This window comes from Neomonachus schauinslandi, chromosome 8 (genome assembly GCF_002201575.2).
Source record: "Neomonachus schauinslandi chromosome 8, ASM220157v2, whole genome shotgun sequence".
NCBI lineage: Eukaryota > Metazoa > Chordata > Mammalia > Carnivora > Phocidae > Neomonachus > Neomonachus schauinslandi.
Genome location: NC_058410.1, coordinates 59,185,317 through 59,199,442, shown reverse-complemented (window position 1 = coordinate 59,199,442; position 14,126 = coordinate 59,185,317). Strand labels below are relative to the sequence as shown.

At 38.1% G+C, this 14,126-nt stretch overlaps 1 long non-coding RNA gene across 2 annotated transcripts in view; it reads left to right on the top strand.

Annotated features, from left to right (window-relative positions):
- Positions 1-14,126, top strand: part of LOC110583364 — a 29,739-nt gene that overhangs the window by 8,448 nt on the left and 7,165 nt on the right. The window contains exon 5 of one of the 2 annotated variants that reach the window (XR_002480501.1): positions 5,777-5,793. The exons of the other annotated variant lie outside the window; for it this stretch is intronic. This is a non-coding gene — a long non-coding RNA (uncharacterized LOC110583364). Of the gene's footprint in view, positions 1-5,776; positions 5,794-14,126 lie in introns of those variants that run through there. 2 annotated transcript variants of the gene reach the window in all.

Sequence of the window (14,126 nt, the reverse complement as noted above, 5' to 3'; positions counted from 1 at the left end):
TGATGGATATTATTTTAAGAATTAAATTTTCCTTAAGTTTAAACTATTCTTAAGCATTTTTAATATGGTCAGAATGAAGTTTCCATTCATTCTACCCACAAGTAATTAAGCATATATCATATAACCCACACTTTGCTAACTAAGCATTGTGAACTCTCCAAAGAGAGTTCTGACAGTTGACTTCTGTCAACATAGATTACTATTCCTGGTTTTGAAATTCACATAAATGAAATCATATAGTATGTCACTCAGTATTTTTTTCATGTTGTTGCCACCCTGGCCTTAATTAATGAGGCTTGTTGATACTTCAAAGAGATATTTTCCACCCTCTATTTTAAAAGTCTTTTCTTATGGGAAAATCCCATAAAAGTATGTAAAAGATATTTATTATATAATAATATACATTAGAGGTATTACTGATTTTTAAATTTCAAAGAGAGATTGTGTTCACTTTAAAAGTAGGCAAGGTCAGTACAACCTCTATCCTGCACCATTGTAGTACAGCTTGGTACTTCCAAAGTGATGGTCATGTTAACTTGCTGTGACCTTTTTACTCTAACAAACCTGAAAATGCCCTATGAGAAGTTTAGGCCAATTACAAAATTAGAGGCACAGTCCCCACACAAAACCACCCTCATTTCTGACATCAACTGTAAGTTTGCAAGGGAGGGAGGGAGATGGAGTGGTTCTCCCAAATACAGTTTCAGTAATTTTCAGAAAGACTCACCAAACCACTAAAAGTTACTATACTCATGGTTATGGCTTATTAAAAGGAAAAGATAACAGATAAGATTAAAGGAAGGCACACGTAAAACAGAGTCTAGGAGACTTTCAAATGCAGAGATTCAGTTGTCTTCTAGCCATGAAGTCAGGACACATTAATGTTCTAGCATCAACGTGTGACAGTATGCATGGAGTACCGCCAATCAGGGAGGCTCACCTGAGCTTGGTGTCCAAACATTTTAGGGGGCAATCGGTTGCCCATTTAGTAAATCTCAGTTTCCAGGTTCACTGGTACTGTGTGACCCAAAGCCCCCACCCAAAATCATATTGTTGGTCTTTTTCACTGGCCAACACTCAACCTAAGACTATATGGGTGTTGCCAGTCCCCAGCCTAAATCACATTGTTAGACTACTCAGTATGACCCAAGACCCTCAGATAACCTCATCTTAAAAGGGTAAAGGCAAAGGCCAGGCCTTCTCTTTGGGCAAGCTCTAGTTCTTTACTACACACCCCCTAAATCTCCACTTTTCTCTTTGGAGGGTTTGTTGTTTTCAACCCCTGCAATTAAATTGTTTTGTTTTTTTTTTAAATTGTTTCTCAACTACTAATTTTGTAAGTTTATATTTTAAAACATTCTGAATGATTATGAAGCATCTCAATAAAGAAAATTAAGATTGAAGTAGGATTACTAACATTTTCTTTTTCCTCTAGTTTTCCAGTATATATAAATAAGAGGATTCTACCAGGCTTACTGACTTGTAATGCATTCTATTTTAAGTTGGACAACAGCTAGAAAATAAAATTGAAAGTTTTTCAGTATACTATAATGCCAGAAATGACAATGAAGGGAAAACAAAGCTGTGTAGTAACAGTTCAATGATTCTGAGGCTTGGGATTGGGTAAGTGTGCAAGACCTCCCTAGAAAGAATATAAATTACCAAAGACCTCATAAGGAACACTGAAGTTGTTAAACATTGACCCTATATTTTAAACATTCTTTCTTTACATAAATGTGTTGAGGAGTCATCACTGAGGAAGTAATACCATTATAGTTTAAAATGAAATTATAAGATTTAAATGTTAAGGTGCCATTTATTAATGTTAAGTTTCTCTTAAAATAATTTTAATTGCATTTTGATAGGTTTAGCTCTTCCTAGTTTAGATAGGAGTTGTAATTTTTTTGTTGTTCTTTTTAAGATACAGTAGAGATACAGGACTTAAGTGACAAAATAGGCTGGAGATGGAAATTCCACACTAGCAGCTTAAGCAGGACCAGGATTCTTGAAGTCAATCAAATCACAGGTCAGACAGGTAGTTATGTCATTGGTCAGGAAGGGCAAGGTTCAAGTCAGGCATAAGATTCTGATTTCATAGGCTCAAGACACTCAGACTGAAAACTACATTTAGCTAACTCTATACGTTGATGTGAAGGTTCATTCATCCATTCATTTGTGAAACTGAGTGAAGGAAACCTCATTTAAAATGGAGGCAGGAGGCCAGAAGGGGGAGGCTTCATGCCCTACCACTCCTTGTCAAGAAGAGAGCTCTCTTGCATTCCTGACAGGAAGAACCCTACCACTCCAGCAGGAGGAAGAAAGAATTTCTCCAGGCCCAACAACAAGCCCAGCCAATGAGAAATCATTACTACCCAGGATTCTTACTTTCTTTCAATGGATTTTCATTCATAGCAGTCCCTCAACCCCCAACTTCTTCCTTTTCTTCATTATGTTTCTCTCATTTGATCTGTGGACTTGCCTATAGCCTGCCGTAGCTTGCATGTCCAAATTGCAATTCCTCTGCTATTATTGAATAAACACATTTTGCTGGTAAAATAACCAGCTGTTTTCCTTGTAAGGTCAACACATTCAATTGATACATATATTGAGCACCTACTATGAGTCAGCAGACACTGTAGCAAACAAGACAAACACTGTGTTGGCTTTTAACAAATAATAGCTAGCTTTCACTGCTCAAGTACCTGCTATTTGCCAGGCATTGTGCTAAGCATTTCTTCCTGGAACTCTAAAGTGTTTATTATTCTCACTTTTATTATGTAGTTTCATAGGTAAGGAAATTGAGACTTAGGAGGTTTACAGTCTTTCTGGAAGGGAATGTCTCACAGTGATTCTGCACACCCTCTAAAGCTAGACTTTCTTGCTATCAAAAGTCTCTTGCTAATAGTAATAGACAGTTTCTCAGTACCAGAAAAGAGTGTTTATCTTCTCCAGGACTTTTCAGTTTCTTTGCTGGATATAGGAGTGCCATCTTTTGGCAAGATGTGGAATTTCATAAAGAAGGACTTAACCAGGGAACTGATGACAAACTAGTCAAGGGTTACCTTATTCTCTTCTTTATTAAATGGGTTATTGTCTAAGGTTATCATGTTTTCTAAACTAGGAGAAGGGACTCATTTTGGTTACAGGTCTTGTCAGTTGGTGTTTATTTTGCTATTATGAAGAAGAAAGAAAAATAGGGAAGATAATTAATTTTAGTATATTAGTACTTAAGATATATATTCAGGATTGCTTACAATAAGTTCTTTCTTAAAAATGTGATGTTGAGGGTGCCTGGATGGCTCAGTTGGTTAAGCGACTGCCTTCGGCTCAGGTCATGATCCCGGAATCCTGGGATCCAGTCCCACATCGGGCCCCTGGCTCAGCGGGGAGCCTGCTCCTCCCTCTGACCCTTTCCCTTCTCATGCTGTTTCTCTCTCACTCGCTCTCTAATAAATAAACAAAATCTTAAAAAAAAAAATGTGATGTTGAGGGTGCCTGGGTGGCTCAGTCATTAAGCATCTGCCTTCGGCTCAGATCATGATCCCTGTGTCTTGGGATCGAGCCGCCCTCCCCCCCCACACTGGGCTCCCTGCTCCACGGGAAGCCTGCTTCTCCCTCTCCCCCTCCCCCTGCTTGTGTTCCCTCTCTTGCTGTGTCTCTCTGTCAAATAAATAAATAAAATATATTTTTTTAATGTGATGTTGATTTAATGACTACCACATTTAAAGTTTTAAAATCTGGGTTCAATTAATAAACAAAGAGAAAAATTGTCCTAACCCAAACATAAAGTCTCAGATTTACACAACTCTGAACAGACCTAGTTACTTAACAACCACTAAAGTGAATTTTTAAAAAATAAATGCTGACATATGTGTTCCATGGGAGAATTTTTCCTTTTAAGCTTTCACAAAGATACAGCAAGAAATTATAAATATATATATAAGTAAAACAAAATTAAGCAACACTTTTTCATTGTGTGTGTAGCACTAATTATAGTGTTTCCTTTTATAAAAGCAGAAATAGTATAATATCTTCTCATAGTTTGAGACACTGGAAGGAGACGACTATATCCTAGCAATAGCAAGCTTGTATGTTGAGACCACCTCCCACAGACACGAACAGTAGTTGCTACTGCCCACAGCGGACATCAGTCCCAGAATTCTGTCTTTTTCTGTTTAGCCATCTTTTAATCTAAATGAACCAACTCAACTTGCCAGGAATTACAAGCTTAAAGAACAGTATTTTAAGTAAGAGCAATATTTACTAAAATTTTAACTTAATCTCTATATTGAGCAAGCATAGCTTTTAACAGAACTAAAATGAAATGTTTTTTTCTTTCACCATTCCTTTAAATTTTATTGGGGTAGAGTACCTATTCCTGGATGAAAACTCTGGTGGGATCTATGGCTTTATTGTTGTTGTTTGTTGACTTTTAAATACTATAACTTTCCATTGTCATTTTAGGTCATAGACACTATTACAATTCAGTAAGTAGAGTATTTAATATTAGACTATTTGTTACTAATAGTGAAAATATGAATAATGAATAATGAAATATGATAATGAAATTCGTAATAATGAAATTTCATAATTGGGTTTAGTATTAATTCTTCTCCCTTGCAATAGCTTAAGTCTACTTAGAGCTGAAAGCCTGAACTGAAGAAGTGGAGTAGGCCTTCTCTCTTCTTTCTTCATTGCATGACATCATATTGCTATCACTTCCAAGGCCACATACAGCCTTTAGGCGGTGGAAGAATGACAGGAAGTCAGGAGATACAGGATATTTCTTACTTTACTGCAAATCCAGTTGTTTCCTTCTCTGTGTCTAAAGGCAGGGACCTCTGGCAGGTCCTGGTTAAAACAGATTCTTTCTCTTTGGAGACACCTTTGAGGACTCCTTGAAGTTCCCAACTAGACCTTTCCAGCTCCTGCAATTCATTAGCTGATGCATCTTTCCTTGTCCAGGTCCTGGGAAGCCTGAAGTGCATCTACACTTCATTTTTGAGAGGAACTCTTTACTCTTCCAGATGGCTTTTTTGGACAGAACCCAAGATGAACCACTCTAGCTCTTTTTTCCTTGGCTTACATCCCTTGCCCTGATAGGTTTTAGGAATAAAGGCTGGTCCTAAACCAAAAGCACTATCCTGGCTCCACCACCAAGCAGCCAGTCATCCTTAGCCTCTACATTTTCTGGGATGGAGGTAGTAGAGTCAGTCACACCTCAGTCTACAGTCCACTTAAGATTTTGGGGGCAGCAGTACAACACTAGTTCGTTGCATTTTCCAACTGCAGAAAGCACATTTCAAAGCTCTCCCATGGTCCCCTGGCAGTACTTCTCACTAGACTTGAGGTTAGAAGGTCCTACACACCTATGCCTATTCCCCTCAGAAGGTTGGTACTGTTAAAAATTCAACTGAGTAACTTAAAAGATCAAATTGTTTTTGTTTTTGTTTTTTTGAATGATTCATGGATCAGGGAGCATCCCATCTAGCAAATAGAAAAGAGCTCCCTCAAGGTGTAGAAAAGGAAGGTTTTATAAGGCAGAGAGGGAATGAGAAAAGAAAATTATTGGCAAAGAATGCATTGTTTTAGGGGAATGGGGGGTCTATCAGTAGATTTCCTAGTGCTGTCAGGGAAATTCCATGTTGAATGTTAAAGTTTACATTCCGGGGGGGATTGAAACTGCAGTTAAGTATTAAGTTTTGGTGTGGGGCCTTAACATAAGTAACTCCATTTGGGGCCTGTGGATTTTTTTTTGTTTTTTTGTTTTTGACAGTGCTCATAACAGAATGGCAGCTCTCTAAAGAAGCTACTCCTTGGGCGCCTGGGTGGCTCAGTTGGTTGGGCGACTGCCTTCGGCTCAGGTCATGATCCTGGAGTCCCGGGATCGAGTCCCGCATCGGGCTCCCTGCTCGGCAGGGAGTCTGCTTCTCCCTCTGACCCTCCTCCCTCTCATGCTCTCTGTCTCTCATTCTCTCTGTCTCAAATAAATAAAAATAAAATCTAAAAAAAAAAAAAAAAAAAAAAAAAAAGCTACTCCTTTATTTTCTTTTATTCTTTTTTTTTTTTTTTTTTTAATATCCTTGATCTGGTTGAAGCCTCAATGAATCATGTAAAAATGTCTTGAATGCATTTCTTTTGTCAACCTGGGTATAGAAGGGAGAATGTCTCATCCTCAGTTGAGCATCCTGTCATCTGTTGGTGCTTCAACAGAAACTATGACAAGAATAATCCCATTCTAAGATCCTGTTAGAAATAGAAGCACAAAGAAGTGGGACACATCATAGAACCTAGGTGTGAATACATATCAGACTAGGGTCTAAATATTTCTTAAAATTGTCTTTTTTTTTCCATCTCTGTTACCACCGTCTTCATTCAAAACTTCATAATCTCTTACCATTACTGTTGCAGTCATTTGTCTCTGCCTTGGGTTTTATCTCAGTTAAATGTGTTCTTCATAATACCACCAGATTGGTTGACCTAAAATGCAGATGCTACCTTGTCAGTTATTTGCTTTAAATCTTTGAAAATCTCCCAATAGCATTGCCCTAGAGGCAAGCTTCTTAAATGTTAGAGTATGTACAGATGACCCAGGAATCTTGTTAAAATTCAGATTCTATTAGAAGATTTGGCATGTAGTCCCTAATTCTGCATTTCTAAAAACCTCTGTAGCAACGTTACGGCCCCAGCTGCTGCTCTAAGAACCACTCTTTGAGTACCGAGGGCCTAGAGAACTTTTGGCTCCTTAGTTGTGCCATTTAAAAACCTAACTGAACTTAGCTATACTCTGATTTCATCTCTTACCTCTCCCCACAACTACAGTTTAGAGTTCTCCCAGAAAAAAATTATGCTATTTCATGTCCAGTATCCTTTTTACTGTTGTTTTGTTTTTTATATTTATGTTTTTTGGTATTTTACATATGGTAGTAGTAACTGAGATCTCCTCTCCTCGAAGGTTCCTTCAGCTCCAGAAAGCAATTCCGTACATCTACAAATTGGTTTAGTTTTATATTAGTTTCCTGTGGCTGCTAATAGAAATTACCCCAAACTGGGTGACTGAAAAATAAATACATAAATAAATGTATTCTCTCACAGTTCTGGAGGCCAGTGCCCAAAATCAAGGTATCAGTAGAGCTGTGCTCCCTCCCATGGCTTTGAGGAAGAATCTCTTGCTTGCCTCTTCCACTTCTGGCTCCAGGAGTTCCTTGGCTTTTGGCTCTAATCTGTGATCACATTGCCTCCTTCTCTTAAGTCTTAAAACTCTCTGCTTTATATTTATAAGAATGTATGTATTTTTATTTAGGGCCCACCCAGATAATTCAGGAAAAACTCTACCTCTCAAAATCTTAAATCACAGCTTTGGTATATAAGGTGATATGCACTCGTGTCAGATAAGGCCATGATCACAGGTTCTGGGGATTAGGATGTGGACATGGCTCTTTGGTGGGGGAGGGTCAACACTTAACCCACTACATGCCTCTTTTTAGAGCACATGGCATCATAGGAATAATAGCTACCATTTATTTTATTTATTATTATTATTTTAGGACATTTTCCCTGATTCCTAGCACTTACTCAAATACCCTTGTGCTTATCTTTTACATATCACATATCACACTGTACTATATATGTTAATTCTCTTTCATGTCTTATTTAACATGTGTACTTATATATTATGTCATATATAACACGGATACTACTACTTGTGACATAATAGGTGCTCAACAAATATAATAAAGATTTTTTTCTTTAGGGGGCCTTTCTTATTGTCCATACTGGAATGGGTACTTGTACACACATAGAGCACTGAACTTCTCCTTTTTAGCACTTATCGTTTTGTAATTAGATACTTCCTTGTGTATTTGTTTGGTGTCTGCCCCTCCCCTAGATTATAAGCTCCGTGGGGGCAGGGACCATGTGTTTTTCCCATTGTCCTTTTCTCATTCCTGTCACAGTGCCCAGCACAGGGTATTTGCTGAGTGAGTACTTGTTAAGTGAATGACCAGTTGAATGAATGGATCCCTGTAAGAGAAATTGATGAAGGAGGTGGTGTTCTTAAGGTTTAATGTCAAGAGTTGCAAAAGGAGAGTGTTCTAGGAAAAGAGTAAGAGTGTAAGAGGGTTTCTTGAAAACTAATTGAAATACTACTTAAGGATAGTGGGAAGAAGGCATCAGGGGTAAGGATGGAGCAAGGAAGAACAGGGCGCTGATAACAGCTCCTATTTATTAGAGGTTTATTATGTGCCAGTCTATTAGCCATTTACTCATGTAATAAAAGTGTGACTATAACTTCTGAATAGCCTCTTTTCTTGCACCCAGCACACTTAGAGAACAGACTCAACACTTTTTCTGGCATTTCCTGCGAACACAAGTCCAACTTCAAAAACACTGGTTAGTAATGTAAATGTTATGAATTTTTGGTGAGTAACTTATCTTGCACGTAATAGAGCAAATTTCAAGCAAGCTTCTTCAGCAGATGTCTCTTTCAGCATCTGTACAGGCTGTAGAACTTCTCTCCATTTCTCCCTTTGCCTATACTGGTTCCCAAGTCCTATATTATTATGAGACATTTTGTTGCAGTACCTTCACAGTAAAAGAAAACTAGTAAAGCAGTAGGCTTTAGTTTATTTCTTTAGACTTAAATTACCTCATTTATTTTAAACATTATAACAACCATAGGAGATACAATTTTGTAGAGATATAAAATGATTAAATAACTTATCCAATGTCACACAAGTAGTAAATAGTAGTGCTAGATTCAAATCCATATCTTCTAGTGCCAAAGTCTATGATTTACCATTATTCAAATGCAGCACTTTGACATTATATTGAAATAGCCATCTGTGCTTGGCCCCTAGACAAATGTTTCCAAAGAGAGATCACTCACTGGGGATCACCTAAAAGAATTAATGAAACAGAACCTCTTGGAGTGGAGTTTAGAAATCTAGCAGTGTATTGCTAGACTACTTAGTTTTTGTTTACTTGAAACTTACAATGTTTTTGCTCTCTACTGACATTTGTTATTTAGTAGAGTAAACTGAAGCAGTCTTTTGGGGAGCAAAAATTCCTGTCCCCTTTAAGGTCCATCTAGTTTAACTAGGAATCAAATTGACATGTAGCAGGTTAACAGGGGAAAATCAAATTTAATAGCATATGTACTGAGAACCCACATAGATAGGAAATTCCAAAGACAGTCAGCCAAAACAAGGTATGTATGTCATTCTGAACTAAGGAAAAGGGGTAGGGATCCAGGTCTTCAAAGAAAAGGAATGCAATCCTCAGGAGGAATGAAAAAAGAGTAAATGTTTGGTAAACAAATGTTTTCTAGGCCTCAGAAAAAATGGGACAACAATCAAACAGGCTTTGATCTAGGTTCCTTCCTCTCTAGCATACCTGGTTCTTACCATAGTGTAGTTATCTGTGGTGACCACTCTCTTCCTGGAGCCGGTCCTCTATCTAAATTCGTTCAGGCAGTTGTGCAGCAGATAAAGAGGTTTTCCTAAATTGGCTGGGTCTTGATTACTTTTAACTCAAAATAATCTTTATGCCAAAGCAGCATATTTTGGAGGGACCAGTCTTGATCATCTTCAAGTCTAATCACCTCTTTCATGGGAAGCATTTTTTATATGATGTTTATATAGGAAATTTTCTTTAATACATTTCATTCTATAATAAGTCTATTTGCAGACTTCTTTTGGATTTTTCCTAGGAAAGATCTAAGCATTTCTCATCTGTATACTAACATCTTTTCTTTACTTAGGGGTTCTTTCTTCAACGATATCTTTAATCATTTTTCTAATTATTCTGACTTCTTATTGAAAAACACCTAAAATTCTTATATTGTGTTTTTATTCCTGTCTTCCGTATCTATCAAAGTCTACCTTACAGTTTTTTCCAATATATATTCCATATATATTCCATATACATATATATACTGGAAGAGGTTAGCCATCCAATAGTTTCTTTTCTGTATTCCACTGTGTATGTTAATATTTCTGTTATATCATTTATTTTCTTACTTTCATTCCTTATTTTACACACTTTATCTCATTCTCTGTTTCTTATTGTTTTAATATCACCCTGTTTTTTCCGAAAAATCTGCTCTTCTTTGATATAGGTCAGGGACTTGTCAAACCAAGGATACTAAATGCTTTTCTAAAATCACTCCGCTTACTTGATGAAAGTGCCCAAGAAAATTCAGTGGGAAAGAGTCCCTTTTCAGCAAATGGTACTAGAACAGTTGAATAGCCACATGCAAAAAGATGACATTGAACTCCTACCCCACACCATACACAAAAAATAATTTAGGGGCTAGTGGTGGCTCAGTCGGTAAGCTTCCAACTCTTGATTTCGGCTCAGGTCATGATCTCAGTGTTGTGAGATAGAGCCCGGTGTTAGGTTCCCTGCTAGGTGTGAAGCTTGCTTAGGATTCTCTCTCTCCCTCTGCCCCCCCCCCCCCCCACTTGTGCTCTCTAAAAAAAAAATAAATAAAATAAATAAAATAAATAAATAAAAAATAATTAAAAATGGATCACAGTCATAAATGTAACAGCTAATACTATAAAACTTTCAGAGGAAATTATAGGGGAAAATCTTCATGGTTTCTTAGATGTGATAGCAAAATACAAGTGTGGACTTAATTAAAACAAACCTTTTGTGTTTCATAAGTTATCCTCAAGAAAAAAAAAAAAAAAAAAAAACAACCCACAGAATGGAAGAACATAACATGCACGTCGTATATCCAATAGTGGACTTATATCCAGAATAGTTAAAGAATTCTTCCAACTCAATAGCAAAAAGGTAGATAATCCAATTAAAAATAGGCAAAAGATCTGAATAGACATTTCTGCAAAGAAGATGCACAAATGGCCAATAAGCATATAAACAACAACAACAAAAACATTAGCTCTCAGGGGAATGCAAATCAAAAAATGGCAAGATTCTCATGCACTAGAATGGACATAATGAAAATGTCAGATAATAACAAGTGTTGGAATATATGAAGAAATTGGAACCCTCATACACTGTTGGTGGGAATGTAAAATGGTACAGCTGCTTTGTAAAACAGTTTGGTAATTCCTCAAAAAGTTAGGCATTGATTTAACATAGGACCCAACAGTTCTACTTTTTGGAATCTACCTAAGGGAGATGAAAAATGAAAATGTCCACATAAAGACTTGTACATGAATGTTTATATTAACGTTATTCACAATAGCTAAGAAACAGAAGCAACACAAGTGCACATCAACTGGATAAAAAAATATAGTACAATACTCTTCAGCAATAAGAAGCAATAAAAAAGAAAGAAGCATAGATACATGATACAACATGCTTGCCTAATGCTGGGGGTAGGGGAGGGGGATGGAAAATAACTGTATATGGGTATGTGATTTCTTTTAATGATGATTTAAATGTTTTAAAATTAGATGTGATGATTGTACAACTCAGTAAATATAAAATATTTCAATTATTTCAATAAATGAATTTTATGATATATAAATTCTATCTCGATAAAACTATTAAAATCACCCAGGCTTTTGTGTGTAATAAAAAATTTTCAGTGATCCATTATTTGTTCAATTTAATGTTCTTTCTTGTTCCTGAAATCCCCCTTCATAAACACTATGTTGACTTTTTCTACACTCATCTTCAAACAAAGAGAGTTGTAGTCAGCAGGCAATGTGTAAGACTTGCCATCACTCTATAGTTAGGTGCTCATCAAATTCTCTTCTCAGTTTATGCCTAGATGTCAGGTTGAGGTACATAACTTCTAGTAAAACATTCAGGAGGAGATAATATATTGAATATGTTTGTGCCCCAATCAGAACTTCCTTCTTGGGAAATCAGTCTGAGGATTGACAGAATAAACTGCACGGCCAGAGGGAGAGAGGGGACCACATTGTGGAAGGTAGGAGGTGTGGAGACATGGTTTGGGGGAGAAACAGATTCAGCTGCTGCAGAGGGGAGGGAGTCCTGATCACGGAGAGAGACGAGAGAGAGTGAGGAGGAGTGCACAGGGGATTGAACAGGGAAAAACCTTTCCCAAAGCCATCGACTGGGAAAATGAGAGGGGTCAATTTTTGTGAGTTTTTACAACCAGTGAAGCTCAAAGACTGCAGTTTTAGAGGTCCACCGTGTGGCTGGTATGGAGCCCTGAAGGTACTGTAGTGTTCCTGTGGAGAAGGCAGGCAGGTAAACTGGGGACAGATGGTATGATCTGAGGATCTCCTGAGACACATTGGGAAAGACAGTTCCCCCTTCTTGGATCACATCTGAGAGAGGTGGCATTACCTCTCTGGGGACAAACCTTTCAGCAGAAGTGCAGAGACACCTGCTGAGGGTGGCTAACCTGGACACTGGCTCTTTAGGGTGCTTTGCTCCAAACCCCATACTCTTGCACTGTGGTGTGACTGCCTTTCTGTGTCAAACCTGCATCAATCCCAGTGTGGCAAGACCCTCCCCCAGAAGACCGGTGCAGTTCCCCCCCACAGCAGATCCCTAAAGTTTGGAGTTTTAAAGCTCAGCTAGCTGCCTAAGATACAGCCCAAAGTGCACTGTGCTGGTCCAGGCAGGCAAGCAACTCAGACACAGACACTGTGAAAACAGGGACCTGAAAAACACCTACAATGCACAAGGGAAAATTATTCAGTCTTCCAGGAGGGCTTGCCTGACAGCAGCAAACTCGAACTCCCCTCTCTGGGGATAAAGGAGCTGGCTGGCACCATTTCCCTCCCCCACCCCTCAGCATGAACTAACTTCAGTAAATAGGACAACATCAACTGGCCGCCTAACCTGCTTACACCAAGCCCTGCGCACCCCCCCAAGCTCAGGTGGTACTGCTTTTCTAGGGCAAGTGTGCCTAATAACCAGCACAGTGGGCCCCTCCCCAGAAGACCAGCACAAACCCCAGCACACACACCACGTCTGCTGACCATAGAGTTTTACAGAGTTCTAGCTCTAGTGGAAATAGCATCAGGTCTCCCTTAACAAGCAGACCAGAGCATACCTAGTTAAAATTTGCCACACTTTGGCCAAGGTACAAACACTACCCACTGCAAGCAAGGAGAAACTCTGCAGAGGACTGATCTGAGGGGTAAAGCAGCCATAACACAGCAGCAGAGTGTACACAGCATACACCAGAGATGTTTCCTGAAGTGCCAGGCCCTGGACATTATATGACCTCTTCTTCATAAAGCCATTACTCTCAGGAGTAGGAAACATAACAGGCTTTCCTACACAAAGAATAAGACAGAGACCTAGACAAAAGACAAGATGGAGGAATTCATCCCAAAAGAAAGAACAAGAAAAGGTCACAGCATCTAATCAAAACAGATATAAGTAATATGCCTGATCCAGAATTCAAAGCAATAATCATAAGAATACTAGCTGGGGTTGAGAAAAGCATAAAAGACATAAGGGAGACACTCACCGTAGAGAAAAAGGAGCTTAAAACTAATTAGGCCAAAATGAAAAATGCAATAACTGTCAAAACCAAAACCAACTGAATGTAATGACCACACGGATGGAAGAAGAAGAGGAATGAGTAAGTGATAAAGAAGATAAAATTATGGAAAATAATGAAGCTGAACAAAAGAGGGAAAGGAAAATCTTGAATCACAAAAGTAGGCTTAGGGGACTCGGTGACTCCTTGAAATGTAATAACATTTGAATCCTAGAAGTCCCAGAAAAAAAGGGGCAGAAGTTTTACTTGAGGAAATTATAGCTGAAAACTTCCCTAATCTGGGGAAAGAAACAGACTTCCAAATCCAGGAGGCATAGAGAACTCCCATCAAAATTAACAAAAGCAGGCCAATACCAAGACTTATCATAGTTAAATTTGCAAAATATAAAGAAAAAATCCTAAAAGCAACAAGACAAAAGAAGTTCCTAACTGACAAGGGAAGACAAAATAAGGTTAGCAACAGAATTCTCCACAGAAACTTGGCATGCCAGAAGAAAGTGGCATGATATATTCAATGTACTGAATGGGAAAAATCTGTAGCCAAGAATACTCTATCCAGCAAGGCTATCATTCAGAATAGAAGGAGAGAGAAAGTTTCTCAGACAAACAAAAACTAAAGGAGTTCATGACTACTAAACCAGCCCTGCAAGAAATATTAAAGGGG